The 10181-nt window shown below is 39.9% G+C and overlaps 2 protein-coding genes across 7 annotated transcripts in view; both read right to left on the minus strand.

Annotated features, from left to right (window-relative positions):
* LOC126965007 (glutamate-gated chloride channel) overlaps positions 1-1238 on the minus strand; it is a 109651-nt gene extending 108413 nt beyond the window's left edge. The window contains exon 1 of one of the 6 annotated variants that reach the window (XM_050808409.1): positions 868-1236. The gene's annotated coding sequence lies outside the window, so the exon portion shown is untranslated. Of the gene's footprint in view, positions 1-867 lie in introns of all 6 variants that reach the window. The other 5 variants (XM_050808411.1, XM_050808408.1, XM_050808407.1 and 2 more) reach the window with 5 other exon arrangements.
* Positions 1-10181, minus strand: part of LOC126965076 (ELMO domain-containing protein 2) — a 250333-nt gene that overhangs the window by 186978 nt on the left and 53174 nt on the right. The gene's annotated exons all lie outside the window — the stretch shown is intronic.

A 10181-nucleotide genomic window follows, 5' to 3' on the forward strand; every position in this document is an offset into this window, starting at 1 on the left:
TTTTCATGGCTGAGATCTATAGATCTCTAACGCTCTATAGAGCGTACTTAAAACTTTGCTCAGACTTTACTTACGTAAAACTTAGCTAGTGTATGCTTAGCATAATCTTTGATTTCGTTTTTATAGTCATTTGACGGCTGAAATTGTATTGAACTTAATCGACGTTCAGATGATGGTAATTGATACGCCCTGCCCAGTATAATGCAGTACCGCTAAAGATTATTGAAAAACCCTACAATTCTTAGCGGCACTACAACTGTGCTCGTCACTTTGAGACATAAGACGTTAGGTCTCATTTGCCCAGTAATTTCACTAGCTACGGCGCCCTTCAGACCGAAACTCAGTAATGCTTACACATTACTGCTTCACGGCAGAAGTAGGCGCCGTTGTGGTACCCATAATCTAGTCGGCATCCTGTGCAAAGGAGAAACTGGTAATGTTTCTAGATGCTGAGACAGGCCTATTTGTGACCTAATTCTTTGAGGATATTTGACGTCATACTTTGGCATGAGCCCAATTTTTGTACAGAACAATATTAATGTCACTAGATAGTCTAGTTGATATTAAAATAATATTATTATGACAAGAATCGACAACAAAGATTTGATGGAGAGCAGTTGTATGAAACATTGCTTTTGAAGTACACAACAGTCGATTATATAGTTTATTACAATGTAGTAAGAATGTATATTGACTGCTCTTTTATAGCGTCCTTAAAATAGTGATGTACGTATGTATAATTTTACATAAAAGTTTTATTTAAATGCCGACTTTAATATCTAGATTTTATTAGTATTCCAATATATATTTGTTAATGCCTACGTTTTGGAATTTAAAGTATTTAAAATTATAACAATTAAAATATACCTTAGCTCCACCCGCAGTATCGATTCCTTCGTACCACGAGCTCCGGTCCCACCGGACACAGCGCTCACCACAATTCCCACCACTGCTAGTTTATAGCAAATTAAAACAAAACAAAACTATCACACTCGTTCAATGTTCTTCTACCAACAAACTCCAACCGGCGAAACTTCAACGTTCTATTTATGCAAATAAAAAAAAAACAAAAGCTATTCAGTATTTCAGTATTGCGCTGAATTTAGCGCGTCGCGGGAAACTTTATTTCGTTTTTCGCTGTTCCATTCCGTCGACGCACACGGAGCGAAAGTTTACAGCGCACCGCACGACCGCTCAGGGCGAATGTGCTATGTTACGCAACTCACTAGCCGCCGCGCCACCAGAGGGCGCCACGCCGAACTCGAGTGGCGCAGTGACGGGCATGCGCACTAAACATCTAAATACATTTCTTTTGTTCATCTCAATTTCGTAATTAACATAAATAATGTATTTTAATAATACAAATTTGTTTTACTTTTAATATTCTGTCCAATTTTGATGTATAAATTAGATAAAAACACGTTGATATATTAATTACGTATAGTTTAGTTAGCGATATTGATTTAAATAGATGTTTATAAATACAGTATGAGACTGTAAAGTCAATAGCAGTGTTGGAGGTCAGAGAGGTAAGACATCGCGTGAACTATAATGGCAAAGCAGCAGGCAAGTGAAATCTCTGGCCTCGTGCCTGTTCGCTACAACTTACATTTACATAAATGAAATCAATAGTTGAGTGATACAAATATTTAGGTACCTACATAACGCAGAGCTTAATTTTTTACATAATTTTGTACGGTAACAATTTTTACTATACTTTATGTGATGCAGGGCAATAAAAGAGTCTTTTGGGTCAACTGAAGGAAGACCAACTGTTCATTTTCTTTCCTACACGATTAAAAAAACCACAAGGTCATAGTAAAGCGATTTTTTGGAGATACCTATTCCATATCAGAGGAATTCCTTTTTTATGGAAGAGGAGGAAGGATCACTTGATCACATTACTAAGGGTCGCCAAAACCGTCACAGGACGATAGTTATTCGGGTCAGAAGTGCATTCCGACTTAAATATTGGTGTAATTTTTTCTACATCTCAAGAGGTCAGGAAACACGCCATGTTTAATACATGGGATACATTAAAAGTTTTGCTTTTCTAGGTAGTCGGAACTATTTGAATTTCGAATGTTTTATTTTTGAAACGTTGCAACCTTCTTAGTAATAAAAAAAAACAATTGGCGGGAAATCATTTGTTAATTGTTTTTGGCTGTATGGGCTTTTGACCCCTATGCCTGTCCAGATGGACGAACAGAACCAAAAAAAATGTTAATTGTTTTTATCACACATCAACGTTCTACGTACGCAACGAAAATGGAATTAAGTCGAAAAGATTTTAGAGCGATGATTTTTTATGATTTTAAAAGTTCTCTCTCTTTCTCCGCAAGACTGCCGCTCGTCTTCAAAATGAACCTGCCGTCAACGAAAACCCGCGGATTACCTATGAGACAATTCGATTACGATTGGGGATTGGTATGAGCCGATGATAATTCAGAAAATTTTACGCGAAGAATTGAAAGTTCGGAAACTTTGTTGTCGTTGGATCCCTCATGAACTGACGGCGAAGCAGAAGCGGGCTCGCGTGGAATGGTGTTCACAGATGCTAATGAGGTACGACCACGGACATTCTAATGCTGTTTATGACGTTGTCACGGGAGACCAAACGTGGATTTATTGTTTTGAACCCGAAAAAAAGCAGCAATCTTGTGAATGTGTGTTTGAAAATGAGAACAGGGCAACAAAAGTGAGGCAGGCGAGAAACGTTGGTAAAAAAAAGATCGCATATTTTTCTCAGCTACGGGTCCCATCTGCACAATTCCACTTGGAGATCAAAAGAGTGTTAATGCCAAGTGGTATTCTACCATTTGTTTACTCAGGGTGTTAAAAAAGAAGACCAATAAGCCGTGTTCTCCTACATCATGACAACGTCATTTTTAGCTTCCGAAAAAGTACAACTCGTCACCCATCCTGCACATAGCCGCGACCTAGCACCCTGTGTATGCTGTATTTTACCCAAAATCAAAGATTTGAAGAGAGTTTTCACTTTTACCGATTCCGAAGAGGCAGAGATTGCTATCTCTGCCTCTGGTATTTTTATATAATTATTATATTATAATTGGTATCAATCAGCACGTAGAAAGCATACGTTCCGATCTGTGGTCCTCCTGTTTTTAAAAAATGGTTCGAACGCATGAAAAAATGTTTAAAATGTAAAGAAGAGTTTTTTGAAAAGCAATAAACATAATATTTTGGTTATAACATGTTGTTTTTTTAAGTTACGCAAAACTTTTAGTATGACCTACGTATTGAAAACTATTGCAAGGTATGGTGCTGTGACATCAATTATTAAACTTATTATTTTAACAGAAATGCCCCATATATCAGCAGTTTTTTTGATGTCAATAGATTTAAAGGTAATATTTATTTCTGCAGGGCTTACAAATTTATTTATTTATTTTGATAGTTACACCAACAACACATTCAAATTCAAATTCAAAAACACTTTATTCATGTAGGTCACGGAAATGACACTTATGAATGTCAAAAAAAAAATATTGTTTCTTATTGAATTTACCGCTACTTCGTAAAGGGTTGAGCTAATGAGAAGAAGTAGCAAGAAACTCATTGCCACTCTTTTAAGTCAAGATTTACATTTTAATTGTTTTACAAATCATTTCAATTACAATATATGCAAAGTGACGCAACATAAATACTCAAATGCCAAAAACTGAAAAGCTTACACGAGTAAGTCAAAAAAAGAAAAAAAGTAAATTAATACTTATAAACACAAGAGTTATTGAGTATAGTAGATGCATCAATCCACACATACCGTAAATAAATAGAGGCATTATGTGAGCATTTCATAAAATACAATATATAATAACTTAAACTTTAAAGGATATAATAATAATAAAAAACACATCAAGCAGACCTCCCGGTAACAAGATCATCCAGCCACCACTATCCATCATCATTATATAATTAAAATTTTAGCAAGTATATAAGGAATAGTACAATACGACATGTCTTTACATGTGTAAACAACATGTTACAATAGTGCGAATTTAGTTGCAGCGGCCGTATCCCGGTAAACCGTGTCGATCCACGGGCTAAATCCAGTGAAGGGGACTGAGTTTCACAAACTAAGTTTAATGGGCTGATTCCCCCATAAATTGCATAAAGTCTGCAGCGGCTCGGAAGGCGGACACCGTCAGTATGGCTTCAAACCCGGCGACCGTGGCGCTGCAGCAGGGCACCTGTGACATGCCTGATAGGGCGTATGTCGGGATACAAGAGATATGCGGCCAGTCACTGCATCTCCTAGTGCTAATCAGTCGTAGCGGACTTCCACCCCACTGGTAATAAGGACTGGAAGACGCGCTGATGACCCCTGGCTCATTACTGGACGGAGAGTGCAAGTCCTGCGGCGATGAGGACTGGCGATGGGCACTGAGCAGGTGAGTTTGGTCCATAGCTAGATCTTTGCACGTACGTCGGTTGGGTGGTGATGGTCGTATTAGAACTCACTAGAGGCGAGAGAACTGGTACGGCAGCTCACCCGACGACAAAGCAGCCCTATTTAGGGATCGCACTGCTTTCCCCAATCCGGGGAGGGGCCTAGAAAAGGTGGCCTAAACAAAGCTCGCCTCAATGCAACCAAGGTGGCTAACCGCGGTCATCTGGTCACCAATTAAAAGCGGTCGAAAGAAACATAAATTAAATGCATTCTTAAATTTAGCTGCGTGGAACGTAATAACGCTACTGGACAATGAAAACAACCTCTGTCTTGAGAGGAAAACTGCACTCATAGCGCGTGAATTGTCCCGCTATAACATCGACATAGCTGCACTCAGTGAGGCACATTTAGCGGATAGCGGTGAGCTCTGTGAGGAATTGGGTGGATATACGTATTAATGAACGAGCCGCAAATGGTGTTGGATTTGCGATCCGAAACAACATCGCTAGATCGCTAGTGGAGCATCCAAAAGGGATCAATGATAGGCTCATGACTCCACATGGCTCCCAGGAAATACCTACATCTTGTAAGCGTGTATGCGCCTACTATGACAACACCTGATGAGGACAAACTTCAATTTTATGAGAATCTGCGTGATGTTTTGCTGGGGATTCCAGATTGTGACAAGTTGATTCTGCTGGGTGACTTTAATGCGCGTGTTGGCACAGAATATATTGCCTGGAAGAACGTACTGGGGAGACATGGAGTAGGTAAGTGCAACACCAACGGTGTTGCTCTCCTGACGTTATGCTCCGAATTCAACCTCAGCATAACAAACACATTCTTCAGGCTACCCGATAAATACAAGACATCTTGGATGCACCCACGCTTTGGGCACTGGCATCTTCTTGATTACATCATTGTACGCCGGCGAGACCTAAGAGATGTACTTATTATAAGAGCAATGCGTGGTGCCCAAGGCTGGACTGACCATCGTCTTATTAGATCCAGGAGGAGGCTTTACTACAAGCCTCCGCGTAGAGCAGAACACAGGATTCCAGCTCGACTTGCTAGTGCGCGTTTGGTGCGTGATGAGGGACTGTGTCGTGAGCTAGATGTGGAATTTGAGGCAGCAATGCGCAGCACTGATGATATTACCTCAGTGGATGCCAGGTGGCGTACATATTCCAAGGCTCTCTATGGTGTTTCTCAGCGACTTATTAGCACACCACATAAAAAACATCAAGACTGGTTCGATGATTCTGATGTGGAAATACGGCAGCTTGTTGAAAACTATCGTCTCGCTCTAAGAGGAGTCATCGGTGCAGGGCAGCGCAAGTCCCTTCAGCAGGATCTTAAAGCAAAGATCCGAGAACAAAAGGATAGTTGATGGCGCCGTAAAGCCGAAGAACTACAATGGTTAGTTGACACTAGCCAAACAGCAAAATTTTTCGAAGGGCTAAAATCCGTTTACGTACCCCGAGCTAAAAGGACTGCCCCTGTTTACTCGCGAGATAAAGCTAAGAAGTTGACAGATCCAAATGAGGTTCTTCTTCGTTGGGCTGAGCACTTTAATGAAGTGCTCAATCCCGGTAGTCAAGGAGCAGATCAGTCTTACATTAATTCACTTGAGAGCTTGCCATCTGCTTCGGGCTTGGATGACCCACCTTCGTACGCCGAGTTCGTTACTGCGATCAACCGTTTAAAAAATGGTAAATCACCTGGTTCGGACAGTCTGTCTTCTGAAATTTTCAAATACGGTGGACCAAGTATCAGGTCCAGACTTTTTGAACTTATCAAACTGATTTGGGATGTTGAGATGGTTCCACAGGACTGGAAGGATGCTTCTATTAGCAAGCTATATAAAGGCAAAGGGGACCTCTCTGATTGTGGCTCGTTTAGAGGCATTGCATTGCTTTCCACAGCTGGCAAAATTCTGGCGCACATCATCAATAGTCGCCTTAGTAATTTAGCTGAATGCTTCCTTACGGAGACCCAGTGCGGGTTCAGACCTAAAAGAGGTTGATGCCATCTTTGTAGTCAAGCAACTTCAAGAAAAAAGTTTTGAACAACACCGCGACCTCTATTTATGTTTTGTGGACCTGGAAAAGGCCTTTGACCGTGTTTCTAGGACCGCCCTCTGGATTGTTCTAGAAAAATGTGGCTGTCCTGCAAAGTTCGTCAATTTAGTGCGCCAGTTCCACGAAGGTCATGCCTTGCTAGCCCGTGTGCGTCACGAAAACAACTTTACAGACCAGTTCCCGGTCACTAGCGGTGTCAAGCAAGGCTGTGTAATGGCTCCGACACTTTTCGCTATCTACTTCGCTGCAGTAATGAATGACGCTCTTAAAAGCTGTAATGACAAGATTACCATAAATGTCCGCATGGACAAAAGCGTTTTCGACCTCGCACATCTCAGAGCAAAACGCAAAATAGACTCTGTTTCAGTAATAGTTGTTATGTATGCCGACGATGTCTGCCTTATGGCTGACAGTTTGAACGATCTACAGAGTTTTTTGGACAAATTAGATGAGTCCTGTCGTAAATTCGGCTTAGTAATCAGTGCTTCTAAGACCCAGATTCTAAAACAACCTGCGAAAGGTAAATCTGCGGACGATAGTGTTGTTTACCTACGAGGAACACCACTGCCAGAAGTAGGTACCTTCCGGTACCTTGGAACTATTTTGCGCAGTGATAATCGTCTAGAGTCTGAGATCTCTGCGCGAGTCGCCAAAGCAGCTGCAGCTTTCGGTGGTCTTAACCGACGAGTTTGGAAATCACATGACCTGAAACTCCACACAAAACTCGCTGTCTACAGGGCCATAATCTTACCATTGTTGCTCTATGCCTCGGAGACCTGGTGTCTTTACAAGGGAGATATCAGACGCCTTGATACCTTCCACATGAAGTGTCTTCGGGCGATTCTTCGGGTGAGATGGCGGGATCGTGTGCCAAACTCGGAGGTTCTACGTCGAGCTAAGCTCGCTGGAATGGAGTGTATGCTAATGAAAGGCCAACTACGCTGATGTGGACACCTTGTACGCATGGAGTCTTCCAGATTACCAAAAAAGGTATTTTACTCTGAGCTTAGCTCAGGTAAACGAAAGCCTGAAGGACAGTTTCTGCGTTACAGGGATGTCTTAAAACGCCACTTGACTGCTATTGGCATGTCTAGTGAGTCATGGGAGGAGCTTGCAACGCAGAGGTCGGAGTGGCGAACTGCTGTCAACACGGGTATAGAAATCTTTGAGCGTTTCCGTCTTGAAGACCTTGACGCCAAACGCCTGATCCGAAAAACTCGACCCAAGCCCTCCTACAACTATACTCACAAGTCTCTTTACTGCGCTTCTTGCAATAGGATATTCAAAACAAAATTTGGTTTTGCGAGTCATGCTCGCGCTCATGCAAGAGCCCAGACGAAGACGAGCTAAGGGTGTCGCCGTCGACGGATACGTCTAGGAGGACATCATCATCATCATCACAATAGTGCGAAAAGAATAACAAAGTTGAACAATTAAACATAATTAAATTAATGAAATGAAGAGTTAAACAAAAATGATGATGAAAAATGACTTAATTACAAAACTTAAATTGAAAATTTGTTGATACTCTCTAACATTTTCCAGGAGAAGTGACTCAGCAACGCTGTAGAGGAGACAAGAGTGTTCAATCACTTCATTCATAAGTGTCATTTTCTTGACCTACATGAATAAAGTGATTATGATTTGATTTAAGTTAATATTATTTAGGCGCTTACAAAGTACAGCCTTAGTTGTTTTCTTTACGGGGAACCTTTATTTACCACTAGCGAGTTTTCGAGTATCTTTACTTTTAAAATTAACACAATACAAATCGGTGAGCTAAATTTAAGTGGTTTTTAGTTTCTGATATTGGAAACATTATAATCAAATCAAATCAAAATCAGTTTATTCACGTAAGTCACGGAAATGACACTTATGAATGTCAAAAAAATATTTTTCTTATTGAATCTACCGCTACTTCGTAAACCGTTGAGCTAATGAGAAGAAGTAGCAAGAAACTCATTGCATTTACAAATCATTTCAAATTACAATAGAATATGTAAAATGTAAAATGATGCAACAGACACAATAACAAATAATATGGCGCTTACATAGATTGCTCCATGATGCCTTCGTGTACACTCGGTATTATCAGTGCAGCTTTAATTCCTCGCGGTTTAATTGTTTATACAGTTTCAATCCCTTTAGAAGGACTGAATTTTTTACATTATTTCGAGTGCTATCCGTGTGTGAGTAAATATTCGACTGTTAGTTACGAAGGTCTTGTTGCGTGTTTGGAATTCAATTTGTATTCCCCAAAGGTCGCAGTGAAGTTACAACACATAGGAATATTTGTGTAGATAAATAAGTACGCACGGTGTTTGTTCGTGGTATATGCCTAGGCATAGATCTTGAGCAGTGCGCGAGCGGAGCAATTAAATTTGAGGTATATGGTTGCTGGGCAGGACATATAACAAGATCTAGCATTAGCTGGAGTAATATGATCACATCATGGTATCTGAGGAACTTAAAATGATAAAGAGTCAAACCTACCACCAGGTGGATCGACGAGATAATTGCCGTTGAAGGAGTATACTGGACCCGATCAACAGCCGACAAAATATACTGGAAGAAACAGGAATATACTGGAAGATACAGGAATAAAGGCGAAAGACGCGCCCTACCTTAGTTGAATTCCATATTCCCATTTCAAGAAAATGCAAAGCAAAAAAATAAGTAGGAAGTAAAGTGAATAATAATTGAAAAATAATGCCGATCTTCTATTAACCCCGGCCACTTGAAACGCTATACCCACTTGTGTTTATAATAGTCGATGTATCATCACCGCTCTATCAAAGTTAAAGACCAACCTTTTCCGAAGCGGTGTAAATTTAAAAAGAAAAACATTGACATTCATAAGTGTAATTTCCTGATTGTTTTATCTTGAATTGAATTTTGAATCAATTTCAAATTTAAATTCATTTCTTGAAACTTATTAACTTACTTAACTTAAACTTACTTACTTAAAATACTATGTTACTTAAGAAGAGTTATTAGTTTTTGGCCATTCTTTCGATTGGCATCATAAAAGTAGGGGTGCTTTCTTTTCACATTTCAGTCGGTTCGATTCCCAGACGAGGCAAGTAATTTTTAGAAAATCTTTGAATGCAGAAGTACTTACTTTTAAAAATAAAATAAAGTATTCTTTCAGTAAAATAGCCTAACTTCGATATTTAAGGTACTTTCCCTTCATGTCCCAAAGGACATGTGTATAATACATATAAGATTTTATATCTAATTTATAAAATTCTCGTGTCACGGTGTGCGGGACCGAACTCCTCCGAAAGGGCTTGATCGATTCTCATGAAATTTTGAGTGCATATTGGGTAGGTCTGAGAATCGGACAACATCAATTTTTTTATCGGCGATTTTAATATCGGCAATACAACGTTTGCTGGGTCAGCTAGTATATGTACCTATAATATACTTTAATTGAAGCAGTACAATGAATTGTTAAGTGTCAACTGACCACTGAGTAGGTACAGTAGGTACATTTTATCGACAATGATTCGATCTGTCGTGAATCTGTCACTGTCTGATCTTAAAATACTCTCTCTATGTTTTTTTGTCAGTGCACAGCGTTCGGAACCGTACGATAATTATCGTACACATACGATAATTTTGTGCCTACGTACGATGTACGATAGCATATTATTATCGTACGCAGATTGTACGATAATTTCTATCAT

This window comes from Leptidea sinapis, chromosome 6, assembly GCF_905404315.1.
Source record: "Leptidea sinapis chromosome 6, ilLepSina1.1, whole genome shotgun sequence".
Classification (NCBI taxonomy): Eukaryota; Metazoa; Arthropoda; class Insecta; order Lepidoptera; family Pieridae; genus Leptidea; species Leptidea sinapis.